This window comes from Accipiter gentilis, chromosome 24 (assembly GCF_929443795.1).
Source record: "Accipiter gentilis chromosome 24, bAccGen1.1, whole genome shotgun sequence".
Lineage (NCBI taxonomy): Eukaryota > Metazoa > Chordata > Aves > Accipitriformes > Accipitridae > Astur > Astur gentilis.
In genome coordinates, this window is record NC_064903.1 from 1112414 (window position 1) to 1130857 (window position 18444).

The following is an 18444-nucleotide window of genomic DNA, read 5'->3' on the forward strand; positions in this document are numbered from 1 at the left end:
GGACCAAGGGGTTGACCCAGATGGTCTTGGTGCTGAAGTCTTCCCCTTGGGACAGCTCTTTGTCGCTGTCCTCTTCCCACTCCTCCTCCTCGGCCAAGGCGGGCTGAGCTGTAGGGGCCTCGTCCTCGCCGCTGTCGGTTGCCTGGACCTCATGTGTTGTTTCTGTCATTGCCACAGCCATGCTGTGTGCCCGGTCCTGCTGTTCCACTGGCTGCTGGCTGGGTATCTTCAGTGCAGCCAGAGCCTCCATCAGGACTTCCCTCACAACACGGGCGGCAATGTCCCGCGGAGTTGCGGCGTAGCCTGTGGAGCTGTGCGGGGCAGGTGCCTGGCTCTCTGCCACTTCTGCTGTGTCCTGCTCGCCAGAGACAGAAGCTGGTGACTCATTCGCTTCGTCCTGCACTGCGGGACAGAGAGGCGCGTGGTGCCCCTCTTCCTCACGAGCACTGGGCAGAGCAGAACCTGTTGGCTCAGCATCCGTGAGCCCCGCTGGAGCAGCAGATCTGTTCTGCAGCTCGCCAGCCGCCTCTGCTGCTGCCTCTGCACCCTGGCTGCTGGGTCCCTCCTGGGGACCAGTGTGAGGGTCCTGGAAGAGCTCCAGGACCAAGGGGTTGACCCAGATGGTGTTGATGGTGCAGGCTTCCCCTTGGGACAGCTCTTTGTCACTGTCCTCTCCCCACTCCTCCTCCTCAGCCAAGGCGGGCTGAGCCGTACGGGCCTCGCCGCTGTCGGTTGCCCGGACCTCGTGTGCTGTTTCTGTCGTTGCCACATCCATGCTCTGTGCCAGGTCCCGCTGCTCCACTGGCTGCTGGCTGGGTACCTTCAGTGCAGCCAGAGCCTCCATCAGGACTTCCCTCACAACGTGGTTGGCAATGTCCCGCGGAGTTGCGGCGTAGCCTGTGGAGCTGTGCGGGGCAGGTGCCTGGCTCTCTGCCACTTCTGCTGTGTCCTGCTCGCCAGAGTCAGAAGCTGGTGACTCATTCGCTTCGTCCTGCACTGCGGGACAGAGAGGCGCGTGGTGCCCCTCTTCCTCCTGAGCAGCGGGCAGAGCAGAACCTGCTGGCTCAGCATCCCTGAGCCCCGCTGGAGCAGGAGAGGCACTCTGCAGCTTGCCAGCCGCCTCTGCTGCCGCCTGTGTGCCCTCGCTGCTGGGCCCTGCGTGGGGACCAGTGTGCGGGTCCTGGAAGAGCTCCAGGACTAAGGGGTTGACCCAGATGGTCTTGGTGGTGAAGTCTTCCCCTTGGGACGGCCCTTTTTCGCTGTCCTCTTCCCACTCCTCCTCTTCGGCCAAGGCGGGCCGAGCTGGAGGGGCCGCGCTGCCGTCGGCTGCCCCAACCTCCTCCGTTCTTGCGGTCGTTGCGACAGCCGTGCCGTGCGCCCCGTCTCGCCGTGCCTCCGGCTGCCGGCTGGGTCTCCGCCCTGCAGCTGCAACCTTGCCCGGGACCTCGCTCCTGAGGCACTGGGCTGTCCCCTTCGCAGCTGCGGCACGGGCTGTGGGGCTGAGCGGGGCAGGCCTCTGGACCTGCACCCTCGCGGCTGTGCCCTGGTCACCGCGGACGCCCCGAGCAGATGGGACGATTCGTCGGTGGCCCCTGGCTGCCGTGCTGGCCTCGGTTTCCCTGCCCCTGGCAGAAGACGTAGCGGGTGCTGCCGGCAGAGGCGGCAGCTTGCAGCGGGTGCTGGCAGCGCCCTGCGGCCGAGCCGCGGGTGCGTGCCTGGCTGCCGCCGCCGGCCTGGGGAGAGGCGTCAAGGCTGGCAGACGGGTTGTCTCCTCCCGCGCCGCCCTGCTGCGGGGCAGTGCCACCCTGCGCGCCAGACTGTCCGTCTGCAAGAGAAGCCAAGGAGAGAGGCTGCGTGCCTGCGGCCCTTGCCCCCTTGCCTCGCCCCCGCGTCCCGGCTGGAAGAGGGGCTCCGCTTGCTCCCGGGGCCGGACCCGCCTGTGCCCTCCCGCACCTCCCGCTCGCCCCTCGGCAGCTCCTGGGGTCGGGAAGACGTTCGGCCCCGTCTCCCTCGGGGCTCCCTACCTGCGTGTGGCGGCTCCCCGTGGCCTGCGAGCTCTCTAGCCGTGGCAGCCTGTCCCCACGGAGGGACGAGGCCTGGCTCCGTCCGCCCTGCGGCGCTGCCTCCGGCTGCTGGCGTCCCACCTGCGGGCAGGAGGAGGAGGAAGATGAGGAACGCGACGGAGGCGGCCGCCTTGGCGCAGCGGTCCCCACGGTGCCGGCAAGCCCGGCACCGAGGCAGCCCCGTGTGGCCCCGTCCCTCACCTGGCTCCTCTTCTGCAGGCTCGGCAGCCCGTCAGCGGGCTGGGAGCGGGCGTTCGCCTCCTCGTCCATGGGCATCTTCGGCGTCCTCTGCCGCAGACCTGCCATGGGCACCCAGGGGAGATGCTGCCTCCTGAAGGAGCTGGTCTCCTGAAGGAGCTGCTCTCCTGGGAGTGGGAGCCCCAGGGCTGTCGCTCCTTATATACCCCCGAGGGGACCCGTGTCACAATGGCCTCTGGGCACGACGAGGTCCCCGCATCACAAAGCCCTGGCGGTCACTGTGCAGGAGACCGGGACCTGGACCTGGACCGGGACCGGGCTCAGCTGTGCCAGCAAGTGTCCGGGCAGCACCGCAGGGAAGGGGTTCCTCTGGGCCCAGGGGAGGCCGTGCCTGGGCACCGGCTGCCCGGGTCCAGGCAGGCATGGGCAGCATGGAGTGAGGCCGGTGGGGGCAGAGGAATGGGGTGCCGGGGTCCCCAGGGAGTCTGGCAAAGGCAAGCGCCAAGCACCGGTCCGGGGACGGCCTGATGCCCCACAGGAGGTGGTGCCGGGGCCGGGGCTGGGTGGCTGGAGAGCAGCAGTAGCCGTGGAGGCCAAGGTGGGCAGAGGTTGCGTGGGCAGCGAGGCTGGGCCGCAAGGACAGTCCCAAAGCCCAGGCTTGTGCCAGGGGAGGCACAGGGGGCACCTCAGGGAAGGGGTTTCTCTGTGCCGCTGGGCCCAGGGGAGGCCATGCCTGGGCACCAGCTGTGGGCTGGTGTATTGGTTTTGTGTGGCAAGGTTTTGGTAGCGGGGACAGGGGGTGGGTGCTACAGGGGTGGCTTCTGTAAGAAGCTGCTGGAAGCTTCCCCTGTGTTCGAGAGAGAGCCCATACCAGCCGGCTCTAAGACGGACCCGCTGCCGGCCAAGGCCGAGCCAATCAGTGATAGTGGTAACGCCTCTGTGATAACATTTTTTAAGGAGGAAAAAAAAAGTTGGGATGCGGAGAAACAGCCGCCGGAGAGAGGAGTGAGAACATGTAAGAGAAAACGACCCTGCAGACACCAAGTTCAGTGAAGAAGGAGGGGGAGGAGATGGTCCAGGCGCCGGAGCGGAGATTCCCCTGCAGCCCGTGGTGAAGACCCTGGTGAGGCAGGCTGTCCCCCTGCAGCCCAGGGAGGTCCACGGGGGAGCAGATCTCCACCTGCAGCCCGTGGAGGACCCCACGCCGGAGCAGGTGGGTTCCCGAAGGAGGCTGTGACCCCGTGGGAACCCCGTGCTGGAGCAGGCTCCTGGCAGGACCTGCAGATCTGTGGAGCCCACGGAGCAGGTTTTCTGGCAGGACTTGTGACCCCGTGGGGGACCCACGCTGGAGCAGTGTGGAAAGAGCCTATGCTGAAGCAGTTGGTGAAGAACTGCAGCCCGCGGGAATGGCCCACGTTGGAGAAGTTCGTGGAGGACTGTCTCCCGTGGGTGGAACCCCACGCTGGAGCAGGGGAAGAGTGTGATGAGCCCTCCCCCTGAGGAGGATTAGCGGCAGAAAATAACGCGTGATGACCGTAAACCCCATCCCCGTCCCCCTTGTGCCGCTGGGGGGGCATGGTGAAGAAATCCGGGAGTGAAGTTGTGCCCGGGAAGAAGTGAGGGGTGCAGGGAAGGTGTTCTGAGATTTGGTTTTATTTCTCATTACACTACTCTGGCTGATTTGTAATAAATTGAGCTAATTTTCCCCAAGCTGAGTCTGTTTTGCCCGTGACGGTAATTAGTGAATGATCTCTCCTGTCCTTATCTCGACCCGCAAGCTTTTTGTTGTATTTTTCTCTCCCCTGTCCAGCTGAGGATGGGGGAGTGATAGAATGGCTTTGGTGGGCACCTGGCGTCCAGCCAGGGTCAACCCATCACAGCTGGGGCTGCCTGGGTCCAGGCAGACACAGGCACCGTGTGAGGGGACCGGGCCTGGACCCGGGCCTGGTTGTGCCAGCAAGTGTCTGGGCAGCACCGCAGGGAAGGGGTTCCTCTGGGCCCAGGGGAGGCTGTGCCTGGGCACCGGCTGCCCGGGCCCAGGCAGACATGGGCACTGTGAGAGGGGACCGGGCCCGGACCCGGGCCTGGCTGTGCCAGCAAGTGCCCGGGCAGCACCGCAGGGCAGGGAAGGGGTTCCTCTGGGCCCAGGGGAGGCCGTGCCTGGGCACCGGCTGCCCGGGTCCAGGCAGCCATGGACACTGTGTGGGGGGACCGGGCCCGGACCCGGGCCTGGCTGTGCCAGCAAGTGTCCGGGCAGCACCGCAGGGCAGGGAAGGGGTTCCTCTGGGCCCAGGGGAGGCTGTGCCTGGGCACCGGCTGCCCGGGCCCAGGCAGACATGGGCACTGTGAGAGGGGACCGGGCCCGGACCCGGGCCTGGCTGTGCCAGCAAGTGCCCGGGCAGCACCGCAGGGCAGGGAAGGGGTTCCTCTGGGCCCAGGGGAGGCCGTGCCTGGGCACTGGCTGCCCAGGCCCAGGCAGACATGGGCAGCATGGAGCAAGGCCGGGGGGGGGCCCCAGCTGGGCGGGAGCTGGAGCGCTGGAGGCACGGGCAGAGGCCGAGGGCACGGGCTCTGCTCGGCCTGGAGAAGAGGGAGCACAGGGTCTCTCCAGCTCTGCCTGTGGGCACAGGCCTTGCCTGCATCCGTCTTTGTCCCAAGATGGAGCAGGCACAGACGAGCACCGGGGGAAAGTGGTGAGCTTTTATTGGGCTCAGAAAGTGTCCGCGACCGAGCGGTGGCTGGCAGCATCGTGTCCTCAGGGCGGCTGAGTGCCTGGGGTGCCGTCCATGCCCCCATCCCTCGCGAGCCTCCCCGTGCCGCTCCCTCTGGACGCTATGCAGGCTCAGGGCCAGCTGCCTTCTCCGGGGACCCGTCTGGCGCTGCCAGCGGGGCACTACTGCTCTTGCTGTCCCGCCACACAGGCAGAGCGGAACGCCCTGCGCAGAGCCCTGAGCGCCCTCCTGAAGAGGGAGGGCCGTCGCCGTCGAGCTGGGGCGTGCAGGAGGGCGGCCATGCCTGCGGGGAAAGGAAAGGAGAACTGTAGGCGAGAGGCTGGGGAGACTGGGCTGCCGACAGCCCCGTGTGCATAGTGCTGCCCGGGCCGGGGCGGCACTCGACTCGGGAACGTACCCGAGTCATCCTCGGGCACGTCGCTGCGGCCGGAGGATTGCTGCGTGTCGCCTCTGTGCTCGGAGGCCGCCTGCATGGGGAGAGCAAGCACACGGGTGAGGGAGGGAGGAGGTGGCGCTGGGGTGACACGGAGAGCACCAGCCATCTCCCCGCGGCACACAGCCCGGGCACTGCCTCCCGTGCCTTGGGATGCCCGGTGCCGGCCACGCGCGCCTGGCTCACCTGGTGCTGAGGGTCCCGAGCCAAGGGAGAAGAAGCCGCTGCCTCTCCTTCCTCGTCCACTGCTGGGGCAAGGTGGGGCGCGCCAGCATCTGCCAGAGGGTTTGGCGGCGATGAAGAAGCCACTTCGTCCTGCTGCGCTGCCTGGGAGACAACAGTGCTGCTGGCCTCTTCTTGCTGCTCTCCAGACATGGGAGAAGCCGTGTCTTCTCCATCCTCGCATGCTGCTGGCACAAGCGGGGCTGTGACGGCCTCTGCCTGAGGCTCTCGAGCCAAGGGCGACTCGAAGTCCTGAGGTGCTGCGGGTGTTCTCGGTGCCATCACCGCATCCACGCTGTGTGCCCGGTCCCACTGTTCCGCGGGCTGCTGGCTGGGTCGCTGTTTTGCATCCAAAGCCTCCATCAGGACCTCCCTCACAATGCGGTCGGCAATGTTCCACGGAGTCGCGGCGAAGGCTGTGGAGGTGTGCAGGCCCGGTGCCCGGGTCTCCGCCGCCGCTGCTGTGGCTGGTGACTTCGCTTCGTCCTGCACTGCGGGACTGAGAGGCGCGTGGTGCCCCTCTTCCTCAGGAGCACTGGGCAGAGCAGGACCTGATGGCTCAGCATCTGTGAGCCCTGCTGGAGCCGGAGAGGCCCTCTGCAGCTCGCCAGCTGCCTCTGCTGCCGCCTCTCTACCCTTGCTGCTGGGCCCCGTGTGGGGGTCCTGGAAGAGCTCTGGGACCAAGGGGTTGACCCAGATGGTGACGGTGATGGTTGACGCAGGGGTCTCAAGGCTGTCGGTTGCCTGGAGCTCGGGTGCTGTTTCTGTCGCTGCCACATCCGTGCTGCGTGCCTGGTCCCACTGCTCCACCAGCTGCTGGCTGGGTATCTTCAGTGCAGCCAGAGCCTCCATCAGGACTTCCCTCACAACATGGTCGGCAATGTCCTGCGGAGATGCGGCGTAGCCTGTGGAGCTGTGCGGGGCCGGTGCCTGGCTCTCTGCCGCCGCTGCTCTGTCCTGCTCGCCAAAGACAGGAGAAGCTGGTGACTCCTTCGCTTCGTCCTGCACTGCGGGACAGAGAGGCGCGTGGTGCCCCTCTTCCTCATGAGCACTGGGCACAGCAGAACCTGCTGGCCCAGCATCTGTGAGCCCCGCTGGAGCAGGAGATGCGTTCTGCAGCTCGCCAGCTGCCTCTGCTGCTGCCTCTGCACTCTGGCTGATGCTCCCCTCCTGGGGACCACTGTGAGGGTCCTGGAAGACCTCGGGGACCAAGGGGTTGACCCAGATGGTGTTGATGGTGCAGTCTTCCCCTTGGGACAGCTCTTTGTCACTGTCCTCTCCCCACTCCTCCTCCTCCTCAGCCAAGGCGGGCTGAGCCGTACAGGCCTCGCCGCTGTCGGTTGCCCGGACCTCGTGTGCTGTTTCTGTTGTTGCCACAGCCATGCTGTGTGCCAGGTCCCACTGCTCCATCGGCTGCTGGCTGGGTACCTTCAGTGCAGCCAGAGCCTCAATCAGGACCTCCCTCACAATGCGGTTGGCAATGTCCTGCAGATCCGCAGTGAAGGCCATGGAGCTGTGCGGGGCAGGTGCCTGGCTCTCTGCCACTTCTGCTGTGTCCTGCCCGCCAAAGACAGGAGAAGCTGGTGACTTCGCTTCATCCTGTGCTGCAGGAGCGAGAAGTGCGTGGTGTCCCTCTTCCTCAGGAGCACCATCCAGAGCAGGACCTGCTGGCTCAGCATCCCTGAGCCCCGCTGGAGCAGGAGAGGCACTCTGCAGCTCGCCAGCCGCCTCTGCTGCCGCCTCGGCGCCCTCGCTGCTGGGTCCCTCCTGGGGACCAGTGTGGGGGTCCTGGAAGACCTCCGGGACCAAGGGGTTGACCCAGATGGTCTTGGTGCTGAAGTCTTCCCCTTGGGACAGCTCTTTGTCGCTGTCCTCTTCCCACTCCTCCTCCTCGGCCAAGGCGGGCTGAGCTGTAGGGGCCTCGTCCTCGCCGCTGTCGGTTGCCTGGACCTCATGTGTTGTTTCTGTCATTGCCACAGCCATGCTGTGTGCCCGGTCCTGCTGTTCCACTGGCTGCTGGCTGGGTATCTTCAGTGCAGCCAGAGCCTCCATCAGGACTTCCCTCACAACACGGGCGGCAATGTCCCGCGGAGTTGCGGCGTAGCCTGTGGAGCTGTGCGGGGCAGGTGCCTGGCTCTCTGCCACTTCTGCTGTGTCCTGCTCGCCAGAGACAGAAGCTGGTGACTCATTCGCTTCGTCCTGCACTGCGGGACAGAGAGGCGCGTGGTGCCCCTCTTCCTCACGAGCACTGGGCAGAGCAGAACCTGTTGGCTCAGCATCCGTGAGCCCCGCTGGAGCAGCAGATCTGTTCTGCAGCTCGCCAGCCGCCTCTGCTGCTGCCTCTGCACCCTGGCTGCTGGGTCCCTCCTGGGGACCAGTGTGAGGGTCCTGGAAGAGCTCCAGGACCAAGGGGTTGACCCAGATGGTGTTGATGGTGCAGGCTTCCCCTTGGGACAGCTCTTTGTCACTGTCCTCTCCCCACTCCTCCTCCTCAGCCAAGGCGGGCTGAGCCGTACGGGCCTCGCCGCTGTCGGTTGCCCGGACCTCGTGTGCTGTTTCTGTCGTTGCCACATCCATGCTCTGTGCCAGGTCCCGCTGCTCCACTGGCTGCTGGCTGGGTACCTTCAGTGCAGCCAGAGCCTCCATCAGGACTTCCCTCACAACGTGGTTGGCAATGTCCCGCGGAGTTGCGGCGTAGCCTGTGGAGCTGTGCGGGGCAGGTGCCTGGCTCTCTGCCACTTCTGCTGTGTCCTGCTCGCCAGAGTCAGAAGCTGGTGACTCATTCGCTTCGTCCTGCACTGCGGGACAGAGAGGCGCGTGGTGCCCCTCTTCCTCCTGAGCAGCGGGCAGAGCAGAACCTGCTGGCTCAGCATCCCTGAGCCCCGCTGGAGCAGGAGAGGCACTCTGCAGCTTGCCAGCCGCCTCTGCTGCCGCCTGTGTGCCCTCGCTGCTGGGCCCTGCGTGGGGACCAGTGTGCGGGTCCTGGAAGAGCTCCAGGACTAAGGGGTTGACCCAGATGGTCTTGGTGGTGAAGTCTTCCCCTTGGGACGGCCCTTTTTCGCTGTCCTCTTCCCACTCCTCCTCTTCGGCCAAGGCGGGCCGAGCTGGAGGGGCCGCGCTGCCGTCGGCTGCCCCAACCTCCTCCGTTCTTGCGGTCGTTGCGACAGCCGTGCCGTGCGCCCCGTCTCGCCGTGCCTCCGGCTGCCGGCTGGGTCTCCGCCCTGCAGCTGCAACCTTGCCCGGGACCTTGCTCCTGAGGCACTGGGCTGTCCCCTTCGCAGCTGCGGCACGGGCTGTGGGGCTGAGCGGGGCAGGCCTCTGGACCTGCACCCTCGCGGCTGTGCCCTGGTCACCGCGGACGCCCCGAGCAGATGGGACGATTCGTCGGTGGCCCCTGGCTGCCGTGCTGGCCTCGGTTTCCCTGCCCCTGGCAGAAGACGTAGCGGGTGCTGCCGGCAGAGGCGGCAGCTTGCAGCGGGTGCTGGCAGCGCCCTGCGGCCGAGCCGCGGGTGCGTGCCTGGCTGCCGCCGCCGGCCTGGGGAGAGGCGTCAAGGCTGGCAGACGGGTTGTCTCCTCCCGCGCCGCCCTGCTGCGGGGCAGTGCCACCCTGCGCGCCAGACTGTCCGTCTGCAAGAGAAGCCAAGGAGAGAGGCTGCGTGCCTGCGGCCCTTGCCCCCTTGCCTCGCCCCCGCGTCCCGGCTGGAAGAGGGGCTCCGCTTGCTCCCGGGGCCGGACCCGCCTGTGCCCTCCCGCACCTCCCGCTCGCCCCTCGGCAGCTCCTGGGGTCGGGAAGACGTTCGGCCCCGTCTCCCTCGGGGCTCCCTACCTGCGTGTGGCGGCTCCCCGTGGCCTGCGAGCTCTCTAGCCGTGGCAGCCTGTCCCCACGGAGGGACGAGGCCTGGCTCCGTCCGCCCTGCGGCGCTGCCTCCGGCTGCTGGCGTCCCACCTGCGGGCAGGAGGAGGAGGAAGATGAGGAACGCGACGGAGGCGGCCGCCTTGGCGCAGCGGTCCCCACGGTGCCGGCAAGCCCGGCACCGAGGCAGCCCCGTGTGGCCCCGTCCCTCACCTGGCTCCTCTTCTGCAGGCTCGGCAGCCCGTCAGCGGGCTGGGAGCGGGCGTTCGCCTCCTCGTCCATGGGCATCTTCGGCGTCCTCTGCCGCAGACCTGCCATGGGCACCCAGGGGAGATGCTGCCTCCTGAAGGAGCTGGTCTCCTGAAGGAGCTGCTCTCCTGGGAGTGGGAGCCCCAGGGCTGTCGCTCCTTATATACCCCCGAGGGGACCCGTGTCACAATGGCCTCTGGGCACGACGAGGTCCCCGCATCACAAAGCCCTGGCGGTCACTGTGCAGGAGACCGGGACCTGGACCTGGACCGGGACCGGGCTCAGCTGTGCCAGCAAGTGTCCGGGCAGCACCGCAGGGAAGGGGTTCCTCTGGGCCCAGGGGAGGCCGTGCCTGGGCACCGGCTGCCCGGGTCCAGGCAGGCATGGGCAGCATGGAGTGAGGCCGGTGGGGGCAGAGGAATGGGGTGCCGGGGTCCCCAGGGAGTCTGGCAAAGGCAAGCGCCAAGCACCGGTCCGGGGACGGCCTGATGCCCCACAGGAGGTGGTGCCGGGGCCGGGGCTGGGTGGCTGGAGAGCAGCAGTAGCCGTGGAGGCCAAGGTGGGCAGAGGTTGCGTGGGCAGCGAGGCTGGGCCGCAAGGACAGTCCCAAAGCCCAGGCTTGTGCCAGGGGAGGCACAGGGGGCACCTCAGGGAAGGGGTTTCTCTGTGCCGCTGGGCCCAGGGGAGGCCATGCCTGGGCACCAGCTGTGGGCTGGTGTATTGGTTTTGTGTGGCAAGGTTTTGGTAGCGGGGACAGGGGGTGGGTGCTACAGGGGTGGCTTCTGTAAGAAGCTGCTGGAAGCTTCCCCTGTGTTCGAGAGAGAGCCCATACCAGCCGGCTCTAAGACGGACCCGCTGCCGGCCAAGGCCGAGCCAATCAGTGATAGTGGTAACGCCTCTGTGATAACATTTTTTAAGGAGGAAAAAAAAAGTTGGGATGCGGAGAAACAGCCGCCGGAGAGAGGAGTGAGAACATGTAAGAGAAAACGACCCTGCAGACACCAAGTTCAGTGAAGAAGGAGGGGGAGGAGATGGTCCAGGCGCCGGAGCGGAGATTCCCCTGCAGCCCGTGGTGAAGACCCTGGTGAGGCAGGCTGTCCCCCTGCAGCCCAGGGAGGTCCACGGGGGAGCAGATCTCCACCTGCAGCCCGTGGAGGACCCCACGCCGGAGCAGGTGGGTTCCCGAAGGAGGCTGTGACCCCGTGGGAACCCCGTGCTGGAGCAGGCTCCTGGCAGGACCTGCAGATCTGTGGAGCCCACGGAGCAGGTTTTCTGGCAGGACTTGTGACCCCGTGGGGGACCCACGCTGGAGCAGTGTGGAAAGAGCCTATGCTGAAGCAGTTGGTGAAGAACTGCAGCCCGCGGGAATGGCCCACGTTGGAGAAGTTCGTGGAGGACTGTCTCCCGTGGGTGGAACCCCACGCTGGAGCAGGGGAAGAGTGTGATGAGCCCTCCCCCTGAGGAGGATTAGCGGCAGAAAATAACGCGTGATGACCGTAAACCCCATCCCCGTCCCCCTTGTGCCGCTGGGGGGGCATGGTGAAGAAATCCGGGAGTGAAGTTGTGCCCGGGAAGAAGTGAGGGGTGCAGGGAAGGTGTTCTGAGATTTGGTTTTATTTCTCATTACCCTACTCTGGCTGATTTGTAATAAATTGAGCTAATTTTCCCCAAGCTGAGTCTGTTTTGCCCGTGACGGTAATTAGTGAATGATCTCTCCTGTCCTTATCTCGACCCGCAAGCTTTTTGTTGTATTTTTCTCTCCCCTGTCCAGCTGAGGATGGGGGAGTGATAGAACGGCTTTGGTGGGCACCTGGCGTCCAGCCAGGGTCAACCCATCACAGCTGGGGCTGCCTGGGTCCAGGCAGACACAGGCACCGTGTGAGGGGACCGGGCCTGGACCCGGGCCTGGTTGTGCCAGCAAGTGTCTGGGCAGCACCGCAGGGAAGGGGTTCCTCTGGGCCCAGGGGAGGCTGTGCCTGGGCACCGGCTGCCCGGGCCCAGGCAGACATGGGCACTGTGAGAGGGGACCGGGCCCGGACCCGGGCCTGGCTGTGCCAGCAAGTGTCCGGGCAGCACCGCAGGGCAGGGAAGGGGTTCCTCTGGGCCCAGGGGAGGCTGTGCCTGGGCACCGGCTGCCCGGGCCCAGGCAGACATGGGCACTGTGAGAGGGGACCGGGCCCGGACCCGGGCCTGGCTGTGCCAGCAAGTGCCCGGGCAGCACCGCAGGGCAGGGAAGGGGTTCCTCTGGGCCCAGGGGAGGCCGTGCCTGGGCACTGGCTGCCCAGGCCCAGGCAGACATGGGCAGCATGGAGCGAGGCCGGGGGGGGGCCCCAGCTGGGCGGGAGCTGGAGCGCTGGAGGCACGGGCAGAGGCCGAGGGCACGGGCTCTGCTCGGCCTGGAGAAGAGGGAGCACAGGGTCTCTCCAGCTCTGCCTGTGGGCACAGGCCTTGCCTGCATCCGTCTTTCTCCCAAGATGGAGCAGGCACAGACGAGCACCGGGGGAAAGTGGTGAGCTTTTATTGGGCTCAGAAAGTGTCCGCGACCGAGCGGTGGCTGGCAGCATCGTGTCCTCAGGGCGGCTGAGTGCCTGGGGTGCCGTCCATGCCCCCATCCCTCGCGAGCCTCCCCGTGCCGCTCCCTCTGGACGCTATGCAGGCTCAGGGCCAGCTGCCTTCTCCGGGGACCCGTCTGGCGCTGCCAGCGGGGCACTACTGCTCTTGCTGTCCCGCCACACAGGCAGAGCGGAACGCCCTGCGCAGAGCCCTGAGCGCCCTCCTGAAGAGGGAGGGCCGTCGCCGTCGAGCTGGGGCGTGCAGGAGGGCGGCCATGCCTGCGGGGAAAGGAAAGGAGAACTGTAGGCGAGAGGCTGGGGAGACTGGGCTGCCGACAGCCCCGTGTGCATAGTGCTGCCCTGGCCGGGGCGGCACTCGACTCGGGAACGTACCCGAGTCATCCTCGGGCACGTCGCTGCGGCCGGAGGATTGCTGCGTGTCGCCTCTGTGCTCGGAGGCCGCCTGCATGGGGAGAGCAAGCACACGGGTGAGGGAGGGAGGAGGTGGCGCTGGGGTGACACGGAGAGCACCAGCCATCTCCCCGCGGCACACAGCCCGGGCACTGCCTCCCGTGCCTTGGGATGCCCGGTGCCGGCCACGCGCGCCTGGCTCACCTGGTGCTGAGGGTCCCGAGCCAAGGGAGAAGAAGCCGCTGCCTCTCCTTCCTCGTCCACTGCTGGGGCAAGGTGGGGCGCGCCAGCATCTGCCAGAGGGTTTGGCGGCGATGAAGAAGCCACTTCGTCCTGCTGCGCTGCCTGGGAGACAACAGTGCTGCTGGCCTCTTCTTGCTGCTCTCCAGACATGGGAGAAGCCGTGTCTTCTCCATCCTCGCATGCTGCTGGCACAAGCGGGGCTGTGACGGCCTCTGCCTGAGGCTCTCGAGCCAAGGGCGACTCGAAGTCCTGAGGTGCTGCGGGTGTTCTCGGTGCCATCACCGCATCCACGCTGTGTGCCCGGTCCCACTGTTCCGCGGGCTGCTGGCTGGGTCGCTGTTTTGCATCCAAAGCCTCCATCAGGACCTCCCTCACAATGCGGTCGGCAATGTTCCACGGAGTCGCGGCGAAGGCTGTGGAGGTGTGCAGGCCCGGTGCCCGGGTCTCCGCCGCCGCTGCTGTGGCTGGTGACTTCGCTTCGTCCTGCACTGCGGGACTGAGAGGCGCGTGGTGCCCCTCTTCCTCAGGAGCACTGGGCAGAGCAGGACCTGATGGCTCAGCATCTGTGAGCCCTGCTGGAGCCGGAGAGGCCCTCTGCAGCTCGCCAGCTGCCTCTGCTGCCGCCTCTCTACCCTTGCTGCTGGGCCCCGTGTGGGGGTCCTGGAAGAGCTCTGGGACCAAGGGGTTGACCCAGATGGTGACGGTGATGGTTGACGCAGGGGTCTCAAGGCTGTCGGTTGCCTGGAGCTCGGGTGCTGTTTCTGTCGCTGCCACATCCGTGCTGCGTGCCTGGTCCCACTGCTCCACCAGCTGCTGGCTGGGTATCTTCAGTGCAGCCAGAGCCTCCATCAGGACTTCCCTCACAACATGGTCGGCAATGTCCTGCGGAGATGCGGCGTAGCCTGTGGAGCTGTGCGGGGCCGGTGCCTGGCTCTCTGCCGCCGCTGCTCTGTCCTGCTCGCCAAAGACAGGAGAAGCTGGTGACTCCTTCGCTTCGTCCTGCACTGCGGGACAGAGAGGCGCGTGGTGCCCCTCTTCCTCATGAGCACTGGGCACAGCAGAACCTGCTGGCCCAGCATCTGTGAGCCCCGCTGGAGCAGGAGATGCGTTCTGCAGCTCGCCAGCTGCCTCTGCTGCTGCCTCTGCACTCTGGCTGATGCTCCCCTCCTGGGGACCACTGTGAGGGTCCTGGAAGACCTCGGGGACCAAGGGGTTGACCCAGATGGTGTTGATGGTGCAGTCTTCCCCTTGGGACAGCTCTTTGTCAGTGTCCTCTCCCCACTCCTCCTCCTCCTCAGCCAAGGCGGGCTGAGCCGTACAGGCCTCGCCGCTGTCGGTTGCCCGGACCTCGTGTGCTGTTTCTGTTGTTGCCACAGCCATGCTGTGTGCCAGGTCCCACTGCTCCATCGGCTGCTGGCTGGGTACCTTCAGTGCAGCCAGAGCCTCAATCAGGACCTCCCTCACAATGCGGTTGGCAATGTCCTGCAGATCCGCAGTGAAGGCCATGGAGCTGTGCGGGGCAGGTGCCTGGCTCTCTGCCACTTCTGCTGTGTCCTGCCCGCCAAAGACAGGAGAAGCTGGTGACTTCGCTTCATCCTGTGCTGCAGGAGCGAGAAGTGCGTGGTGTCCCTCTTCCTCAGGAGCACCATCCAGAGCAGGACCTGCTGGCTCAGCATCCCTGAGCCCCGCTGGAGCAGGAGAGGCACTCTGCAGCTCGCCAGCCGCCTCTGCTGCCGCCTCGGCGCCCTCGCTGCTGGGTCCCTCCTGGGGACCAGTGTGGGGGTCCTGGAAGACCTCCGGGACCAAGGGGTTGACCCAGATGGTCTTGGTGCTGAAGTCTTCCCCTTGGGACAGCTCTTTGTCGCTGTCCTCTTCCCACTCCTCCTCCTCGGCCAAGGCGGGCTGAGCTGTAGGGGCCTCGTCCTCGCCGCTGTCGGTTGCCTGGACCTCATGTGTTGTTTCTGTCATTGCCACAGCCATGCTGTGTGCCCGGTCCTGCTGTTCCACTGGCTGCTGGCTGGGTATCTTCAGTGCAGCCAGAGCCTCCATCAGGACTTCCCTCACAACACGGGCGGCAATGTCCCGCGGAGTTGCGGCGTAGCCTGTGGAGCTGTGCGGGGCAGGTGCCTGGCTCTCTGCCACTTCTGCTGTGTCCTGCTCGCCAGAGACAGAAGCTGGTGACTCATTCGCTTCGTCCTGCACTGCGGGACAGAGAGGCGCGTGGTGCCCCTCTTCCTCACGAGCACTGGGCAGAGCAGAACCTGTTGGCTCAGCATCCGTGAGCCCCGCTGGAGCAGCAGATCTGTTCTGCAGCTCGCCAGCCGCCTCTGCTGCTGCCTCTGCACCCTGGCTGCTGGGTCCCTCCTGGGGACCAGTGTGAGGGTCCTGGAAGAGCTCCAGGACCAAGGGGTTGACCCAGATGGTGTTGATGGTGCAGGCTTCCCCTTGGGACAGCTCTTTGTCACTGTCCTCTCCCCACTCCTCCTCCTCAGCCAAGGCGGGCTGAGCCGTACGGGCCTCGCCGCTGTCGGTTGCCCGGACCTCGTGTGCTGTTTCTGTCGTTGCCACATCCATGCTCTGTGCCAGGTCCCGCTGCTCCACTGGCTGCTGGCTGGGTACCTTCAGTGCAGCCAGAGCCTCCATCAGGACTTCCCTCACAACGTGGTTGGCAATGTCCCGCGGAGTTGCGGCGTAGCCTGTGGAGCTGTGCGGGGCCGGTGCCTGGCTCTCTGCCGCCGCTGCTCTGTCCTGCTCGCCAAAGACAGGAGAAGCTGGTGACTCCTTCGCTTCGTCCTGCACTGCGGGACAGAGAGGCGCGTGGTGCCCCTCTTCCTCCTGAGCAGCGGGCAGAGCAGAACCTGCTGGCTCAGCATCCCTGAGCCCCGCTGGAGCAGGAGAGGCACTCTGCAGCTTGCCAGCCTCCTCTGCTGCCGCCTGTGTGCCCTCGCTGCTGGGCCCTGCGTGGGGACCAGTGTGCGGGTCCTGGAAGAGCTCCAGGACTAAGGGGTTGACCCAGATGGTCTTGGTGGTGAAGTCTTCCCCTTGGGACGGCCCTTTGTCGCTGTCCTCTTCCCACTCCTCCTCTTCGGCCAAGGCGGGCCGAGCTGGAGGGGCCGCGCTGCCGTCGGCTGCCCCAACCTCCTCCGTTCTTGCGGTCGTTGCGACAGCCGTGCCGTGCGCCCCGTCTCGCCGTGCCTCCGGCTGCCGGCTGGGTCTCCGCCCTGCAGCTGCAACCTTGCCCGGGACCTCGCTCCTGAGGCACTGGGCTGTCCCCTTCGCAGCTGCGGCACGGGCTGTGGGGCTGAGCGGGGCAGGCCTCTGGACCTGCACCCTCGCGGCTGTGCCCTGGTCACCGCGGACGCCCCGAGCAGATGGGACGATTCGTCGGTGGCCCCTGGCTGCCGTGCTGGCCTCGGTTTCCCTGCCCCTGGCAGAAGACGTAGCGGGTGCTGCCGGCAGAGGCGGCAGCTTGCAGCGGGTGCTGGCAGCGCCCTGCGGCCGAGCCGCGGGTGCGTGCCTGGCTGCCGCCGCCGGCCTGGGGAGAGGCGTCAAGGCTGGCAGACGGGTTGTCTCCTCCCGCGCCGCCCTGCTGCGGGGCAGTGCCACCCTGCGCGCCAGACTGTCCGTCTGCAAGAGAAGCCAAGGAGAGAGGCTGCGTGCCTGCGGCCCTTGCCCCCTTGCCTCGCCCCCGCGTCCCGGCTGGAAGAGGGGCTCCGCTTGCTCCCGGGGCCGGACCCGCCTGTGCCCTCCCGCACCTCCCGCTCGCCCCTCGGCAGCTCCTGGGGTCGGGAAGACGTTCGGCCCCGTCTCCCTCGGGGCTCCCTACCTGCGTGTGGCGGCTCCCCGTGGCCTGCGAGCTCTCTAGCCGTGGCAGCCTGTCCCCACGGAGGGACGAGGCCTGGCTCCGTCCGCCCTGCGGCGCTGCCTCCGGCTGCTGGCGTCCCACCTGCGGGCAGGAGGAGGAGGAAGATGAGGAACGCGACGGAGGCGGCCGCCTTGGCGCAGCGGTCCCCACGGTGCCGGCAAGCCCGGCACCGAGGCAGCCCCGTGTGGCCCCGTCCCTCACCTGGCTCCTCTTCTGCAGGCTCGGCAGCCCGTCAGCGGGCTGGGAGCGGGCGTTCGCCTCCTCGTCCATGGGCATCTTCGGCGTCCTCTGCCGCAGACCTGCCATGGGCACCCAGGGGAGATGCTGCCTCCTGAAGGAGCTGGTCTCCTGAAGGAGCTGCTCTCCTGGGAGTGGGAGCCCCAGGGCTGTCGCTCCTTATATACCCCCGAGGGGACCCGTGTCACAATGGCCTCTGGGCACGACGAGGTCCCCGCATCACAAAGCCCTGGCGGTCACTGTGCAGGAGACCGGGACCTGGACCTGGACCGGGACCGGGCTCAGCTGTGCCAGCAAGTGTCCGGGCAGCACCGCAGGGAAGGGGTTCCTCTGGGCCCAGGGGAGGCCGTGCCTGGGCACCGGCTGCCCAGGCCCAGGCAGACATGGGCAGCATGGAGCGAGGCCGGTGGGGGCCCCAGCTGGGCGGGGGCTGGAGCACAGGAGGCACGGGCAGAGGCCGAGGGCACGGGCGCTTTTTCTTCTGATGCCTGCAGGTGTCCACAGGACAGGGAGGCTGGGGAGAGGATGGTGCCAGACCCTTGACAAAGGTATCTGTAACATTAAGAAGCAATTTCTGTTAGCATTTAAGGGGAATATCTTCCTCGTGGCAGTGGCTCAAGCACTGCTAGAGGGGCCTAGGCAGGCTGTGTGATCACCATGTTTGCATTTACTCAGACTCTGATTGGAGACATCTGTAAGTCTGGTCAAAGGGTTTTGTTGAACTCCATATGAAACGGGCAGTTTAGATCCCTCTTTCATGTGCCTCCTGATGTGAGAGCCCTGCAGTAAACCCTGTCACATCCTTTCCACCCAGGGCTGACAAGGTTCTCTGCCTTTGCAGCCATGGACCCCAACCTAGGAAGTAGCTGGGCCCATGGGGACCAGGAGGGAAGCCAAGGCTGTGTTTGGCGCATGCTACACTACAGCTTCAGAGAGCTGGTTTCTAGCAAGATTAAGTTGTTCTCCCTTTGCTCCATTTTCACTCATAAGCTTCGCATGCCAGCTGTACACAGGATAGACAGGAGCACAAGGTGATTTCCCATCCCCAAAGACGAATCAAGAGCTCTGTCCATATTCCAGCTCAACTAGATGTTCCAAACCCCAGGCCCACCTCCCTGTCCTTCCTCTGCTGCAGCTCTGGGGACATGAGGCCGTCACTTGGGTCAGCTGTAAGAACCCCAGCGCTCAGTGGCTCGGAGGCTGCAGGATGGGTAGGGGAGCATTAAGCAGCATCACTTACTTTCCACTTCCAATTCTGCTTCTGGAAACTCTTGTCAGCTTCTCACTCGATTCCTCCAGTGCCTACATATATGCAAGAGGAGCAGAAGCATCAGAATCTCTTGCACATGACCACTGCCACTGGGGTCAGTGTTTTCCCCACAACAG